We start from the raw sequence: 18,689 nt of genomic DNA, 5'->3' as shown, positions 1-18,689 counted from the left end.
CACTGGCTCGAAATCGGCTCCTAAGGTGCAGGGAGGAGAGTGGTGTGGATTTTCTCATCTAACCTTTAACTAAAAAAGGCACTTTTCCCGTTTAACCAAATTTGGATGCAAATCTGTCCTGCAGACATTTCCCTCGAAAACTTGCAACCAGAGTGCAAAAATGTTTGCAGACATCCGTTTTTCTGGACAATAGTTTTTTAGTTACTGTTTGCCTCAAGTGGAACTCTTAAATGGCGCCAGACGTGGGCTGCAATTAGTTTTGTGACACAAATGAAAACCTCAACTGGATGTCTGGCTGTATGGCTCTTTAATGATAGCTGGCAGTTGGAGCTTTCTTGATTCACTTTCTCTGGCTGAATTCAAACCGGTAACCGTCGAGCTACATGTACACCTCTTCAACTCCTAAACTCTGTCGCCACAAATTCTTTCACAATCACTGACACAATCTCCCGACATCATATGAGGCACACAGAGTGAACCACAATGAAGTCAGTGTTTAGGTCTCACTGCTGGCTTGCCAGCTCCCTCACCACAATGGTTTTTCATTCCACTCTAACCTCACTGAATTTTCCCACACATGCTCACATACATGCTGCTATTTGGGGGTATCGTAGAAGCACGCACAAGCAGGACCATATGTATCCAGGCACGCATGCAGACTAGGGTCACGCCAGTCGACAAGTAAAAGGCTAATACCTGCACTTGAGCCCAAAACTCCCAGCAGCTCCTCCCCATTTTTTTCCACCGACTCACTGACCTGTAATTGGGCAACAATCCCAGACCTATTCACGCATCCCCCACTACCTAAAAAAAACAAATAGCTTGAGTATAGTTCACAGAAACAAATGCGCTTGTCCGTGTGTGAGCATATATGCATGCGCACACATTGCATATGGTGCATTTCCCAAACAGATGTTTAAAAATAATCACTTTTTTCCGTTATAGAGAACATATTGCATTTGGGTATCGGACACAATTTCCAATTGAAAAACAAGAAAAACACACACATTTCTCGATTTGTTTGTGAAATGTCATTTAGTGATGTCATTTAGTGAGCCACTTGCATTTGCAGTGGATAAGAACATCAAAGTGGCCGATCAGAGTAGAATTAACCAGCACCCTCTTCTAAATCGCCACCCATTGCTAACCTCAAATCAGGCTGCATTTCCTTAACCTGAGAATAGGAATCTTAAGACTTTTCTGCTTCTGCTTTTTTGCTTAACGGTTATGCGGTTTACTTAACAAGAAAATTAGTTCATAATCAATATCAGTGTTTTGTCTTATCTGATTCATAAGAGCATCCTTGTTTTGTTTTTTGTTTTTCTTTTAGCCCTCAGGTGGAACTGAATGCACCTTTCATACCTGCATTCATTAACGTTAACTATATCCACTAAAGTAAACTGGTAAATACTGGTAAAAGAAAGCCATATGAGAAACATTTCTTAATATTTAGCCTTAAAAAAAATTGCTATGAAGAAAATAAATAATTGAGACAGAAGCTGGATACTCTACCTGAGATGTTTTGACCAAACCATCTCATGGATAATTCATAAAGACCTAATGACATTCTGTCAGCTTGTGAAAAAGCGGCACATAACTTCAGCAGGCCCCCTGCCCAGCTAGAATGTCCATGTGGACCCCATTCGGGTTAAAAGTAGGCCGTAGGGGTACAGAGCGGGCTTGTCCTTGTAAGGGTCAACTACCATGGGTCCTGTATGGTTTCAGTACTATGGACCAAAACTGAATGGACGAAATGGGTCACATATAGTTCAGCAAAGACCTGTATGTGCTACGCTGGCTTCATATAAATTAACCAGCTGGTTTGCACCTAAAAACCAGATAGAGCCCACTCAGAGTCTATATAGGTAAACATGGATCAAGTTGACAAGCCCACTTGGGAACCATATTTGCATCGCACTTGCACCCCACTTACCCTCCAGTCAGCACGTATATGTGCACCCCATAGGGGTCTTACATATAAATAAGTCGCTTTCATGACACTGTCCATAATCTACTTTTATTTGATCTCTTGATTGTCAATCTTTTATTTTTTTTTCCGTGTATGCTCTGTGGGCTTGTTTTATTTGGTGATGTGTGAGTGCCATAAAGCAGTAATGCAGTTGCCACAAGAGAACGCCGGGATGGGAGTCCTTAACGACATGTTAACTTCAAAGTCCTCCGGACCAGAGACATTCAGCAAAACTGTCATCCTATGAAGAAATGCCAGAAATGCCCCACTACAATGTCAAAAACTGAAACTGAGTCCTCATGCTGATGGCAATAAAAGCCAAATGCTTACACAGTTCAGATCCTGTAGTTTTGCCACGCCTGCATTCTGAGAACTGCAGCTTTTTATAATTTGCATGTGCATATACACTTGTGCAAATGATCGTCGGGTCGAATTCAAACACATTGCGTGACTGGGCAATTGGACTCTTTTAATACAGTTGTGCAAATGCATTTAAAACACAACATCTCAAATCCATCTCAACAATTTCAGACTCACATACTCCCCTTCCCCCAAGGTATAACACACTTACACATGCATTAAGGAGTTTTTCCACCTCTCTCAGGAAACATTTGCTTCTACAGCGCCCTGATCTGGCCTCTCCCACCCCGTTATTTTTTACTCCTCTCTCTTGCTCTCTCTCTCATTCCTTCCTGTGGTTTTCCTCTCCCAGTCCTCCAGCAGAGCATTCCTATCCTTTTCCCTGCACTTCCCACTCCTTTTTCTTTTCTCCTATTTTTTTTTTTAGTCTCCAGTGCATTTTTGATCTTCCCTCTTTTCCTTCTCTGTTTCTTATGTAGCCTTTTCAGAATATATGGCAGCCCATTGCTCCAGTAAAAGTGTCAGTCCTTTTTTCGGGGGGGATGTTTTATACTTTGATCTCTCCAGCCCACGTCCTTTTGAGATATTATGCAATGATGCTGTAACAGCGCAGATGACAGGAGGCTTTTTTTCTGTCAGTTGGAGGCAAATAGAAAGAAGAGGAAAGAGAAGGTCTGTAGAGGCTGAGGTGCATTCAAGTGACCACGCACCTGTGGTACCACACAAACTCAGGTGACAAAGGAGTTTGTTCTCTCTTTTCTAAATAAAAACTAAATCATAATTTGTATAAAGTAAGAATATTCTTTTTTTCGCTCCTCATCTACCTAAAATACGAAAATGATCATGTCACATTTCAAAATGAAGTCACAGTAACAAAAGCAGCCCCAGCTAGATGTTTTTGTTGCCATAAGAAAGTGTTAGCAGCTTGTGAGTGTGTTGGACTGCCAGCTCCGGTGAAAAGTGTATTCACAATTCCAGCATCCGGGACACTGAGCTTCCCTCTGGACGTGAAAAAATGGTGCGGTACAGGGAGACGGGGAGCGAGGAGGCAGTGAAAACCTCAAGTAGAAAACAGAAACTGTGGGAGTCAGACATGAGCTCCCACCCTTTCCTGTCCTCACACTTTTCCCATTATTCGTCTCAGTATTACCCTCCCTCCCGCCTTCTCTGTCTCTCTTGCGTCTCGACAGTGCTAAGTGATGCAACTCTACTGAGCAAGTCTGCAATAGCCACCAGTGGAGCCTGCAGAGTCTCCTGTACTGACACTGGCGTCTTCACCACTTAAGAAAGGCGAGGCGGCGACTGTCAGGGGGCAGAAGAGCAGGGAGTAACCTCCCAAGGAAGGCATTATGTTGCTTCTTTGCATAATTCTCTCTGAATAAAAGTAATTTACATCGGCGGAAGCATACACTTACCATTGCTTTGAAACATCCAATAACAAAGCATCAACAATGACGAGCCTGATTCACTTTTGGTCTAATTCACATCATGATTTGCTCTTCTGAGTCCCTACTTACCCTTCCATGATTCATTAAGCCTATATCAGCTGAACACTGTATGTAATAATAAGGCAGCTAGGTACATGTGCAGGAGGGAACCATTATGAGAATCTGCAACAAAGATTTTTTTTCCGGTGAAGTTTTCAGCCTGACTTCACTTGGGCTCACATGCCGTGTGATGCGTGTTTCCAGTGACGTAAATGTGGACAGAGATCTTTTCTGACACTGAGCTGAAATGCTACTGCGAACACAGATTAGTTTTGTTTGAATGGACTAATCTAGACATAGCCTGAGAATGTTCTTCCTCAATTTGAGACAAGCCTGTCGTGTTCTGTGATGCAGGTCTGTAATTTTAACCACAATGCCATATAGTGTCTCCACAGTCATGTTTGCATTCTGTTAGATCGCTCATCCAATTTAGCCTGTACATTTTCCCCTGCAGCAGTCAGATACAACGTCACAGAAAAGTTTTTGCATTGTGTGTTTAAAGCGAAAAGCGTATTTTTCGAGTCAGAATATCAGTGTTGTTAATTTAAAGGAATATTTCATTACTTTTAAGAAGCGTCATCTATCTTTCACAATCTCCCCTCCCTGCTGTGGGCAAAAAACAGCCAAGGTAACTGTGGATTCGTGTCCTGGTCGCCCTAGTGACAACTGTGTATTGTACTATGTCCCACATCTGTAATGGTGAAAGTTGCTCACACAGCTGCAGTGGACACGGTGGCAAAGGTGATAAAGAGACTCAAGAAAGCAATGACGGAAGAGAAAACAATAGAAGGATCAGTAAGAGACGGAGAGTATAAATGGGCCGTAAGTTGCGGGGGGAGCCGTTTGTCTATATCCTGCATTGATTTTGATACGGAGACTCGATGCAGACTATTACAGATGAAATGGCGCAATACCGCCCAAAGTCACGGGGCCAGTATTGAGCATAGTGACTCAATCGTTAAACAAAAGTGGTTCAAGTGATGTGTGGAGGACCAAAACTAACATAATTAGAAATAAAAGCAGGAACATATATATATATATATATATATATATATATATATATACACATATATATATATATATATATATATATATATATATATATATATATATATATATATATATATATATATATATATATATAAGCAGAAATGCATAAGGTAAAGCGAAAAGAGGAGACGAGGGAATGTAAAAATAAGGAGGATGAGGAAAAGGAAAAATGATATTATATATATATATATATATATATATATATATATATATATATATATATATATATATATATATATATATATATATATATATATATATATATACATATATATTCGCTTTACCTTATGGATTTCTTCTTCATTATGCAAATGAGGAGTTCTGCCCTTCTTGGTGCCGCTCCTCTACTATCGGTCAATAAACAGGAAGGAGCAGGATCGGGCCAAAATTAAGATTATTGCGCAACCTAAAAACTAAAACTAATAACAATAATGTCCATATTTATAGTTAATATCTAATAATATATATATACACTAGCTTCTTTGGTGGTTTTATAATGTCCCTACGTGATAGAAGGAGCTGTGTCAACAACAGAGCTGTCCAGACCTTGATGAGAAGCTGGTGACGACTGTTAATGTGAATCAGGTGTGTTGATGCAAGAAGACATCTAAAACATGCAGGATAGTGTCCACCGAGGAGCAGGGTTGGGAAACACTGTGTTAGACAATATTCAGTCTTCAGTGAGGGCTGATTGTGTAAACAAAAAGGTAGTGACAGCAGCTTTATAATACACCAATGTGAGGTATGTATGTTTATCCCAGTGTGTCACGGCCGGTTGCGCAATAGTCTTAATTTTGGCCCGATCCTGCGTCTTCCTGTTTATTGACCAATAGTGGAGGAGCTGCACCAAGAAGGACAACCCTCCTCATTTGCATAATAAGGCAGAAATGCATAAGGTAAGTAAAAAGAGGAGACGAGGGAATGTAAAAACAAGGAATGCATGTAAAGGAAAAGGAAAAACTAAATATATTTATGCTTTTATTTTTAATGGTCCTCCATAGTGATGAGGTGGTTTATGGTGAAGCAGAATATCAGACGAAAATAGTGAGACGTTGCGTCATCAATTTCGGTAAAACCGAGTTACAAAATTTCACATTAGTTGGTCTCATAAACCACCTCTGTTCACATGTCTGTTTTATTTTTGTTTTTTTTTTATAAATATTTGTTTCCCCATTTTTTCACCCAGTGCTCCTACCTAAGTCAGTCCTGGGCATTGCTCCCTCTACCAGCCCCGAGAGGGCCCTGCACTGAGCTCAGGTCTCCTCCTTATCCTGATATGAGGAGTGAACCGGCCGCTTCTTTTCACCAGACAGGGTGGGGCTTCTCTGGCCGGACGTAGCGCATGGAAGGATCACGTTATTCCGGCCAGATCCTCCCCGGTTGGCCAGAGGGGGCATGTATGGCCCAGGACTGCTGCATGTTTTTGGGAGGGTAGCTCACATTAGCTACCCAAGGGAACACAGGGAGAACATGCAAACTCCACACAGAAAGGCCCTTTCACCAACCCCACCCAGGGTGTGGGTGCTGAAGTCATGGGGGAACTTAACACGCCCTCAGCGCCTACAGCAACCCGGCGGGAATTGAACCCAGGACCTTCTAACTGTGAGGCGGCTGCACTACCAGCTGCATCTCTGTTTTAGTTTCTGCCGACGTAGTACAGATAAAACACTGAACATGAATGAGTTCACTGTTCTCCAACAGCCTCCACAGTCAACTTATCTGTATTATACGGAAGTGTATTGCATTCACTTGGAATAAAAATAAAAAAAGCTCTGCTCGCTATAATTATTTTCATTTTTTTGTGGTATTTTTTTTCCCACTCTTTTTTTTTGAAAAAATCACATTTATTCCTTTATTGAGCGCTTGAATTAATGAAAGCAAACATGACGACAAACATTAAGTTTTACTTTTATCTTATTTAACACACTGGAGGATAGTCCTGTCTTTAAGCCATGTAGATGGTATTACCATTAGTTTATCGATTTTACACAGACACCTGAGGACTTTGTGGTTGTTCAGAAGGAAAGCCCATTCAGATCTCAACATAGCAATGTTTCTCCAGGAGCAATTGGACAGATATGGCATGCTCCATGGACTCTTGCATGCATTTCACTTGCATGGATGCAAGTGAAATGCATTCAGCCTGGCTTTGTGGTGGCCCAAGAGACGAGAGACCCAAGAGAGACCGCTGAAAATATTGGATCTGCTGCGGAGACGGAATCGCCTTTGGCAACATATGGGCAGAAAAAATAACCTCAAAAAACAGAAAAAAAATATACCATGAACAGGGCGAAAATAATTACCACAAAAACATAGCCAAAAAAAATTAAATACCACGAAAAACAGAAAAAATTATGCCGAAAAAGAAAGGTGGGTTTTTTTTCAAGTGAATGCAATACACTTCCGTAGTATTACAGCTATACATAGATGTATTATTATTACTCATTTGTAGAAAATGTTAATGTTTTTGCTTAAATCAACAGCAAACAGTTGTTTTTGTTAATAAATGATTGACTCATCATTGCCCCCTGGTGGATGTGCTGCTGAACAACCGTAGGAAAGCTAATGACAACGGAAAACAACGCGTAGAACGGTGTACAAACGCATGAAAGTTGAGTATAAATGCAACTTAAACCTCCACGCCTATAGCGGGACCCGCTGAGGTAGAAATTGAAAAAAGCTCCTTTGTGCAACTAATTTTACTCTGTTATTATTTATTTATTGACATTTAATTGATTCTGAGTCTGCAGTAGTACAACACAGAAACATGCTAATGTTCCCCTTTCCTCAAGGAGGCATTTCATACTGACTGTGCTATTCAATAGGACATAGCAACGCTGCTCAAACTGCCAACCAAAATCGAGTAAATACCCCCCCAATCTACGTTCAAGGTAATAACCCACAAAAATATAACAGACTTTCTCTGCAGCAATATTTAGCATCCTGGCAAATAAGACAACTCTGAAAGCCAAGTAAGGGAGCTCTTAAAACATAAAATAAAAGGAAAACATAATTATGAATGTATATAATATATTCCTTTGTTTTCTCTCAAAATGGTTCCCACCAGAACTTAAATACACAGTCTTGAAGTAAGCCACAATTATCCATGTGATCTGTGAAAATAATCAAACAAAACACAAATATCTGTGTTTTAATACAGTGAGAGATGAATACATAAAAACCCCTTCAATTATGCCATGCTTCTGATTATTTTATGTTGTTACATTTTTGCTTTGTGGCCTGAATGTTTATTTTAAATCAATTTAATCATGTGTGTCTTGACTGTTTTTCATTACAAGCTAACGGGGCCTTCCCCTACTCTCCTCCCTTTCTGTATTCATTTATTTCCCTCCATCCCTTCTCCTCAGTCGTTACCCCCACCCATAATCCCTTGCAACACCACCATCCAACAGTCTGGCACCAGGACAAGATAAACATTGAAACCCCTCCCCGTAATTCCTCGCCATCAGTGGAGCAACAGGTCCTTTCGCTTCCCCGAAGCCTTCACAGACTCTGAGGTGCGAGGGAACGAGAAAGACCAGAGATGGAGAAAAGGATGCAGAGAAAGAGATCCTGAGATTTTGAAAAAGAACAAATATAAACACTGGATCCCGAGCTGAAACTGTGAAGAGAGGGAGGATGAAAAAAGGAAAGCACATTAGGAAATGAAAGACAGAGAGAGGAAGGAGGGAACTTTGTTTTGAGAGACAGATAGGCTAAGGCAGAAAAGAGCATTTAACAATGTCGAGGCCAAGAGCAGCCCAAATCCCAGAAATCAATCCCTCTTTTGTACTGTTTGTTTTTCTTTCAGTTTTGCCTTTTTTCCTTCTCTCACTTTCCATTTCATGCCTTCTTTCTCAGCATCCCTCTCTCATTCCTTCTGTCATGCAGACCTAAAACACACAAACACATGGGCCTCACATTCCTACGTGCAGAGCAGATTCACCCAATTTGTTTCCACTGTGTGAGTGTGTATGTGGCGTTTGTGCAAGTGTGTGTGTGTGTGTGTGTGTGTGTGTGTGTGTGTGTGTGTGTGTGTGTGTGTGTGTGTGTGTGTGTGTGTGTGTGTGTGTGTGTGTGTGTGTGTGTGTGTGTGTGTGTGTGCATGTGTGCGTGTGTGTGTGCCAAGCCAGTAAATAATAACCAATTCCAGCTGTATTGAAGCCCATTCCTCCTCTTCTGGAAAACAGTAAAGAAAGGGGGCTCCGTCAAATATTAGAGTACTTAATGGAAAAAAAGAGGGGAAAAAGAGTTACGCAGGAAGACTATATGATGATTTGATGCTAGCAAACATGAGATTTGTACAAGGGGTGTTCAAAATACTAATAGCAATTTGAAAAAATTATAAAATAAATCAACATTTGCAGACATTTCAGAAGGTAGTTCAGAATAAAAGCATTTTAGGACTTTTGCAACTAGCCTCCAAGTGCTTCTTAGAATGGGGAAGCTGCTACACAAATACTGTAAGTAAACGCCACAGTTTCCATTCAGTTTCCTTAAAACAATCGATCACTTAGTTGGCCTTCTCAAATCAGTAAAATGTCTAATTTTCTTCTGATTTCTTGAATTTGCATAAACCTGAAACTAAAGTACAGTAATGTTTTTCTACCTTAAGGAAAAACTAGAATTACCGGTACCACCTCAGTGAAACTGCCAAGAAGTGAATTGGATGATACATAATTTTTTCCCATATATAACATATATAACAAAAATAAATAAATAAATGTCCTTATGAGCACATATTTCGGTGTCTGCAGTGACTACCAAATCAAAAACGACATTACACAGGGCTGTAAATTAGATTTGTGCTGTCTTAATCCGAAATGACTAAAGGCAGTAAGACTACGTTCACACTGCAGTTCCCAAGTGACCCAAATCTGATTTTTTGCTCATATGTGACTGAGATCTGATTTGTTTATGACAGTGTGAACAGCACAAGTCACATGGAATCTGATCTTTTCAAATCAGATTCAGGTCGCTTCCATATGTGGTTCTAAATCGGATACAGGTCTGATGTTTTGCAATTCGACCTCAGTGTGAACAGCCAGGTCGGAATTAATGCGACTTTGACGTCACTTGAGAGCGACCGTTGTCATAATACTGCGCTGGCGGGGGCGGGAGTCAATCGGAAGCGATCGGAAAATTAAAAATGCGGCTTTCTTTCTCCTCCTTCTCCTCTTCATTAACACTTGCTCACAGTTTCGTCGGCTTCCACCACACAACAACTTCAAAATATACCCATGTACGCTCACTTCTGTTGCCTCCATGTTTACCGCCGTATGACGGCGTGCTGCGTTTGACGTCTTTGTTATTGTTCATCTGCGCATGCGGGTCAGTTCAGGGCGGCGATGCGTTCACACTCGAGTCGGATATAGGACACATTTTAAAAGATAATGTGAACAGCCACACAAAGAAATTGGATATGGGAGAAAATCGGAATTGAGCATTAAGGCCTGCAGTGTGAACGTAGTCTAAGTAGTCACAGAATTTACACATTTTTTCAGAATTTACCTACATCCAGCTGATTTAAGAATGGTAAGAGTTCTAAAAACATGTTGAAAAGGGAGATGTTGCTGTATCACTCTGGTATCTTCACTGAAATATATCACAGATATTTCTTTAAGACTTTGGAAAACTGGGGCTTTATATGCTCATTAGAGTTTATTCTCTTGCAAGTCAAGGGTCTAAAATCCCCTTGTGCCAAATGTTGTCATGGAAAAGGGTTTGCTGTTTTACTGGTATGCTGTATGTCTAGTCTAATCATGTATAAGTGTGCATTGAGAGAAAAAGTAACAAGCCAACTATCGTGTCTATACTTCTACTGCTAGAGAAGCAAGCTAGAGACAACTTTTCCAGTTTGAAGGGCACACTTCAGCGTGAGCAGATCACTGATTAATGACATGTTGGGCAATATCGCGCTTATGCCTTAAGTTACCACATAAAGCAATATTATAAAAATATTATATTTTTCAAATATCAATAATATTTCAAACTCTTTCACATGACATAATTATATGTATATGTATATGTATATGTATATATATATACACACACACACACACATGTATATGTATGAATAATACACATACAAATTATGAGATGCTCGTACACCAGTTCAGGTGGGTCACCCAGTCTTGAATGACTTGGTAGTTATTTGAAATCACCTACTAAATGAATTTCCTTGAAGTTGAATGATTTAAATAGTTGATAATCACATAGCTGACTCATAAAAATACTCCATTAATTTTGCAAAAGTCTTCGAGTGCTCTTCGCTGACGTGGCACCTCATGTTTAAATTGGAAGAAAACCAGAGTTCAGATGCCAGAAATGTAAATGAACATGTTGCATTCGTCACTGTGTTTTGATGATTAACACCTGATTTGAAATCAGTTCTTTAAATTCTGAGACGCGATAGATGGGCTAACTTTTCCTAGTGACTGAATCCTTTTTCAGTGAAACTGAGTGTTCTCTATGCTTGTCTTAATTAGCATTATATGAATAGAATACAATTATAATGAACTGAATTGAACGTGAATTAACTTATGCCATTATAACAGGAAATTAACTAATTGTATCCAATTGGAATATGATTGTATTGTAATAAATGTAAGTGGATATGTATTGTTTTCTCTGTAGTGTGCCCTAAAGAGACTTGTTGTTTACCAAGGGTAGACAGATTAACTGAATAAACTGAACTGAATTGAGGTGTGTGTAGATTTTCTCCAGGGACTCCTAGATGCTGAAAGCATGTATATTAGACTGACTAGTGAATATACATTGACTATGCATGAACTGGAAGGGTAAGTGTGGGGCGGGGTGGTTGTTTGTTTCTTCATGGGCCTGTGATGGACTGGCCGGTCCACGATGTGCTCTGCCTCTGAGCTGTTGAAAACTGGGATTAGATCTCAACACATGCACCCACTCCCTGCCCCTACCACAGCTTTACATCATCTACGCTAGTTGCCCTAAAAGTTGGAATAACATGTATTTTTTTAACTCTTCTAATGAAAGGATTGTAAATAAAAGGAGGAATGTTTCTGAAAACAAAATTATTCCAACTTTATGGACAACCGTGTACATAGGTACAAGGAAAAAGTTGCTAACCACCTCGTGGTTGTATTTTACAGATAGGCCATCAGAACACAGAAGAACCCCCTTTTCTGACCATTATGTGTCATAGCACTCAATCCCCCTTTTACAGAAATAATCCCCCACCTTGAGGGGACTCTTTATTTCTTTATCCCTGACCTTCTCTCTTCCCCATCCCGACTCACTTGAAGTCAGAAAAGCATTTTATTTTTCTCCTTCTTCAAACGGAGACCCAAAAGAAGAAGCAGAGAAAAAGGCAGCAAGTGGGAGGGAAGGGAAAGGCGAATATGAAGGGGGTGGGAGGGAGAAATAAGGGGGGGTTCAATTGGGCTTTTTGGAATTTGGTCTGTGTTTGGTTTGGAAGCGAAGGTCCTGGCGCTGGGCTCTCAGGAGGATAATGGAAAAAAGGAGGCAAAGAACGTGTGTGTGTTGTGTGCGTGTGTGCGTGCGTGCGTGCGTGCGTGCGTGCGTGCGTGCGCGTGCGTGCGTATGTGTGTGTGTGTGTGTGTGCGTGTGCGTGTGTGCGCCCGCTAACCCCCACAGGTGGTCGGCCCAACCTCGTGGGGGCCTTTTTGTGTGGGCATGTTGGCAAAGGTATGTATGCTTCAAGCATGTTTGTGTTTTCAGTTTAATTGCACATGTTGGCACAAACACATGGTAGCTTTTACACATGGAAGATGGAGAGAGGACAGACAGAGAGGAGGTGAATAAGACATTCCTGAGATGGAGGAGGAGGGCAGGGGGATGCAAGGAGCCAGTGGTTAGTTAGCGGTCTGAAACTAAGAGGAGAAAAATGACTGTCTGGTCCAGGGATGGGCCCGAAAACGTCACCGCAACCAGCCAAAAAACCTCCTCGAGAGGAGAGGAGAGGAGAGGAGAGGAGAGGAGAAGAGAGGAGACAGTGTAAGAAAGAGTTATGTAGAAGAGGAGAACCACGACAGCCTCCTCCAACGCTCTCCTCCCATATGAGACCTGCTGACTTTTGCCCGTGCCGCAGGGGTAGAAAGAGGGGGAGTGGTGCTTTTATAGCTGGGCTGAACCCACTGAACCCGTCATGAACAAACAACAGGGAAAGTATGGAGACAACAGTGGGCTGGGTTAGTAGTCACATGGAGGTCTTCCATTAGTGGTTTAGGTTTGGGATGACAATGATGAGGACAGTAATGGAGGAGCCCTTCTTCCTCTACTTCCTTTTCAGTTATTCATAACTAAGTTAGCTCATTATTTATTTATTTCAGTCATATTTCACTTGCGTTTGAATTCACTTGGTTTACCCCCTCCATTTCTTTGTTTCTCTTTGGCTAACTTGCTCTTCAACTGTCACTCTTCTTTCCTTCCTGCTTCTCTGTCTTTCTTTCATCCTCCTTTCTGTCGTTTGTTTTCTGGCTTTCATTTCTTCTTGCCACAATTGTTTATATCATTCATTTTTTTCCCTACTTTTTTCCCCTTTTTCCTCTCTTTTCTAGAACATTTTTCTTGGCTTACTTCCCTTCCCTTATTTCCCTTCATGTTTAACTTAACAACTTCTTTCACAGCTTAGTAAATTATTCCTTCACCTGTTCTTTTTTGCTTTTCTTCCTTAATTCTCTTATTCTTACCTCCCATTCTAACATTGTCCTACTTCATTTGGTTTTATTTTACTATTAGTGACATCTTTTTACATTTTTTTTACCTCACTTTAATCTGCTTCCCTCCTTCTGTAGGCCAGTTATTCTTTCTTCTACTGTTTGCTTCATTCTCTTTCTCTTGATTGCATTCTTCGTCTCTATCCTTGTTTGCTTTGCTTCCTTCCCTTCTGTCTACTCTCTGTTTTGACGCACACATGTGCACAACACAGACAGATCCCATATGTCCGAGCAGCATTCCCATCCTGTAGCAGACAGTCAGAGTGGAAAAGGGGCTGCAATACAGATGCAAGAGAGGAGCTTGCTTGGCTCTGGGCCTATTCTGAAATCCATCTGTGAGCGTCAGACCAACCTTGAGAGAAAAGCATGATGCAACTACAGTGCAACCTGCATATTCCCGGCTTCACATGAAAAGAACTCACATCCTCAAAAACTGTCTAACATGTGGCGTCTCAGAAAACATAGTTTGGGGAATTTTCTGGTGCTTACACACCGAGTGGTCACTCCCAACAGCCACCCTGTTTTTTGGGAATTTCATTTTTAAAGGCAGACTTAAATGGTTATCAATCCCCTAAAAAAAACATTTGTTGTCTTGAAAGTGACTCTACACCTTTTCACTCATTCAGTTGAACTGAAATTAATGAATGGGCCAATGAGCCCCACCCACATGTCGATCTGCCTGCAGACGCTCTTCGGTTTCTCCTGCAATATAATTCCTTTTTGTACCAAGGAGAAACTACATAAAAGGAAGAGCTAATTATATACGTATTAGAAATATCACAAAGGTCATGCTTTTGCATTCATTTTCAACAATATTCAAAATGTAATAGTAATACATTACATGAGTTTTTTGCTCTGAAACAATATCAACTGGTAGTGAGGTGTTAACACTAGCAGAGAATCATGCTTTGGTCTATGCACAAGTTTTGTTTTGACAGTTTGGTCACCGGTGAGTCGTTCAGCGGCCGAGAGTACCACAGTGAGTCTCTTGTTGGTCAACAGCAAGACTCATCTGTGTCACGTTTCAGCAGGCCAGCAGCAGCGTTGAGGAGACACTGCTGAAACGCAGGAAATGTTAACAAAATATAAAACAAATTAATTTACCAACATGCATGCTCCTGCACAGGTGTGACAAAGATTATTGGTTATAACAGACTCAGACTTAATCGTCTTTTTTGACAGCTTTTTTGGGGGTCAAATCTGCTACAGCAGCGACCAAGAGAAAAAAAAACTGCACACCAGGGAGACTGTAATATCTCCACATAAACTAAATCCACTCCAGTCATAGTCTGAAAGATTGAGGATTTGTGCTATCACTGTCAAAACAGAACAAGCCAGAACAGAAAATGATCAGCCATTTTTCTAACAAGAACAAAGCACATTAAGTAGCTTCTCCTCCTTATTTCTACTGTTTACACCATCTCGCTTGTGCCACATTCTCTTTCTAGCTTGTTGCTCATTTCATGAGTTCTTCACAGTGCATGTAAGTTAACTATAAAAGGATTGTTTCCTTCAATATCTTATATAGAATCTTCATGATGACAGTCTTTTCTAACATATTAAAACTAAAAATGGTTGCTGGTCAAAGCCAAATTTCTCAGGACGTTTAGTAATCACACTGGTGGATACACAAGCATTATAGTAAAGTAATTGCACTTATTTAAATAAAAAAGAAATAGTGTCTTTTAAACCACTAAAAGTCAAACACTGTGAACAACCACTCATACATCCTTACTAAATAAAGTACTGGTACCTAAATGTGGACTAAACATTTTAGATTCAAGCTTGCTGAACCCTTGATAAACATCATCCAAACGTATGGTCTTATGCTTTGCATACAAAACAGTTCACCAACAGCTGTGCCTTCAACCAAGCAGAAACTCTTTTAAAGCCTCATAAACACTCGCTGCTCCAGGCAAAGATGACTGGGACAAGAGAAATTTGGAACAAAATATTGATCTTACTTCGCATATTGACAGAGGTTCCTGTCACTAAATATAGTCTGAGACTACATTTGAACTGTGTCACAAATTCAGGAACAAATAAATATAAAAATAAAACATAAAAAGACAATTACAAAAGTATAGGAGACAGTAAATGTGCAACAAGGGATTGCAGCAAGACTCAAGATGTAGTTGGTTTGTGCCAGCTGTTTTCTACTTCAGCTGTTGTCATAACCATGCCAAGTGGGACTGAGTATTACGTAAAGAAAGAGATGCATTGCAAAATATAATTAAGAGGGTAGGAGGACTGCATAATGTACAAACTGTAAATTGAATATGGTGTTGCACCCAAGCTTATTATCTTAGGTTAATATCATTGTGCAGCCAACACAAAACTTTTGTAATTACCAACAATTACCAAAGATCAACAACATCAACCAGTTTACCTCAAAAGCAACCACAGAGGGCCGAAGATAAATCCATGAGGAGCTCCTTAAATGTGACAAGCAAGTTCTTAGAAGCTAATGTAAACATCTGCAGTATAGAGCCGGAGAAAATGTCAATGATTTGATTCCTGGCCTAACGGGGCATCACACAATTGCACACTGAACCCCACGTTGGTTCTGATACATTAATCTGTGTGCACTTGTGTGTATGACAGAGAAAAGTACTGCCTAGGCTCCACAGAAAATTAAATCAGTGTGAAACGTGTGTGTGTGTGTGTGTGTGTGTGTGTGTGTGTGTGTGTGTGTGTGTGTGTGTGTGTGTGTGTGTGTGTGTGTGTGTGTGTGTGTGTGTGTGTGTGTGTGTGTGTGTGTGTGTGTGTGTGTGTGTGTGTGTGTGTGTGTGTGGAAGGGGGAATGTGTTGAGTCAACAACACTGGGAACCACTGCATAAATAGTCAATTTATCATTTTTCATCATTGTCAACAAGAAATGCTTTATCAATCTCTAATAATCAAATACCTGTGTCCATAGGTATTTGATCATATATGTCGATGTGGGCAAAAACACCACTAGGAATTATAAGTTGTCTATATAAAAGAGTTCCATATGTGTGTATTCTGGGCTGGCCATGTAGGGCCTTGAATTTTATTTTATCCTGAGGTTCAAACAAACATGTTTCACACAAAAAAAAACATCTAAGTTGCCTGATCATGTCAGTAAACACACTTCTGAGCTTCATCAAACTCGGAACTGGGAAGCAGTGACATTTCAGTTGCACATGTAGCCAGTGGCGTCAATTCAGTGGAAGCTAAGGTATGGCAAGGTTACGAGTCACAGAACTAAACTACAGTATCAATCAACACGTCCAGCAAATACTCATCACAGAAGTCTGCTATGTAACTTATCTGTGTGGTCAAGAAAATTGGAACTTTTTCAAATGCAGTCTCACTCACTGCAAAAACTCAAAATCTTACCAGGAATATTTGTCTTATTTCTAGTTAAAATGTCTCATTTTTAGTCAAAAAATCTCATTACACTTAAATCAAGAGTCGCCACCAGAAAAATAACTTATTTGACCATTTTCGCCTGTTTCAAGTAAATTTTCACTTGAAATAAGTAGAAAAATCTGCCAGTGGGACAAGATTTATCTTCTCATTACAAGCAAAAAAATCTTTTTTCTACTTATTTTAAGTGAAAATCTACTTGAAACAGGTGAAAAATGTTGGTTTTGAGTCTTGTCTTAAATGTAATGAGATTTTTTTTTTACTAAAAATTTGACATTTTAACTAGAAATAAGACCAATATTCTTGTTAAGATTTTCAGTTTTTGCAGTGTATAATTAGTGAAATCGATCATGTTGTTCTGATTTGCATGTTTAGTTATTCTATATGTATTAAGTAATAGAATAATCAATACACATAGACACAGAGTAATTCCATAAATGAATTTAAAAAAACAAACATTTACATTTTCCCTTGAAGACAAGGTGTGGCGGCTGCCATACCTTGTCATACCCAATTGACGCCCCTGCAGATTGAAGGACAGATTGCAAGGCAGAAGGGTGTCGGGGTTTACCTTGTATCTGCGCGTATCTGCCTCCTGCGCGCTCGTGGTCTGCCTGAAGATGCTGTCGAGCCTTACGAGCCCACAATTCACTCAGATCAAGCCAGGTTGTCCGGCGTTTTTCTATACCATTTTTTCGACTGAGTTGTCACTGGCAAGTTTCACAAAGCGATCAATCTGTAGCCTTGTTAAGACTGAAAACACTCCGCATGGACTCGTCGGGGAGGAATAACGCCTATTAAAGAACCAACACTTTTCACATATGCGATGGAAAATCTTGTCCTGGGAAGACTTTTCTTTCAATATTACCCTGAAATAAGGATTGTAATACTACAGCAAATAGACGAAAGTAACTGTCACTCGAATTTAAGCGTGTTTTTCTAAGCGATAAAATCTTCCGCGAAAAAAAAAAAAGAAAAGAAAGAAAGGTCGAGAGTCTGCCAAAGGCGCATCGCTCAGTTGCGACGCTGGTCAACTGAAGTGACAGAGAGGAGAGGAGGGAAGACACGGCCCGGGTGGAGGAGAGGAGAGAGGGAGGGCTGGGAGAGATCCAGCCCCTTCCCAGCTGCGAGCCAGTAAAGCCGGAATTATGGTTCCGCGTTAAATCGACGCAGAGCCTACGGCGTAGGGCGCGCGGCGACACGTGCCCTACGCCGTAGGCTCTGCGTTGGTGTAACGCGGAACCATAAATCAGCCTTAAACCCAGGTATTTTAGTTGCCTCACTTCTGCAATCATGAACAAAGAAATTACACCCACTTTCTAGACACTACCTCACAAGAAAAAAGCATCACATGACGTGTCGCACCATGTCATCTTTTATTAATCAATAAAATGTAACAAATATTTTTTTCCCCCCCAAATGTATCACTTTTGTCAGTACTCGAGTTGTAAAAAAAAATCAGGGGGGATGGTGGATTTTATCATATGGGGACAGATAATTTGTGCTGATTAAAGTAAAAAAGTAAAAAAAGAGTAAAAAAATCTTATTACACTTAAAACAAGACTTGTCACTGGAAAAAAACTACAATTTTCACCTGTTTCAAGTAGATTTTCACTTGAAATAAGTAGAAAAATCTGCCAGTGGAACAAGATTTTTTTGCTTGTAATGCGAAGATAAATCTTGTCCCACTGGCAGATTTTTCTACTTATTTCAAGT

General features: G+C 40.3%; 1 protein-coding gene across 1 annotated transcript in view; it reads right to left on the bottom strand.

Moving 5' to 3' along the window:
• LOC133442420 (zinc finger protein GLIS2-like) overlaps nt 1-18,007 on the bottom strand; it is a 39,204-nt gene extending 21,197 nt beyond the window's left edge. The window contains exon 1 of the mRNA XM_061720413.1: nt 17,545-18,007. The gene's annotated coding sequence lies outside the window, so the exon portion shown is untranslated. The remainder of the gene's footprint in view (nt 1-17,544) is intronic.
• Between the last annotated feature and the right edge of the window lie 682 nt (nt 18,008-18,689).

The sequence above is a fragment of the Cololabis saira genome, chromosome 1 (genome assembly GCF_033807715.1).
Source record: "Cololabis saira isolate AMF1-May2022 chromosome 1, fColSai1.1, whole genome shotgun sequence".
NCBI classification, from domain to species: domain Eukaryota; kingdom Metazoa; phylum Chordata; class Actinopteri; order Beloniformes; family Belonidae; genus Cololabis; species Cololabis saira.
This window is presented reverse-complemented; position numbering and strand designations above follow the sequence as displayed.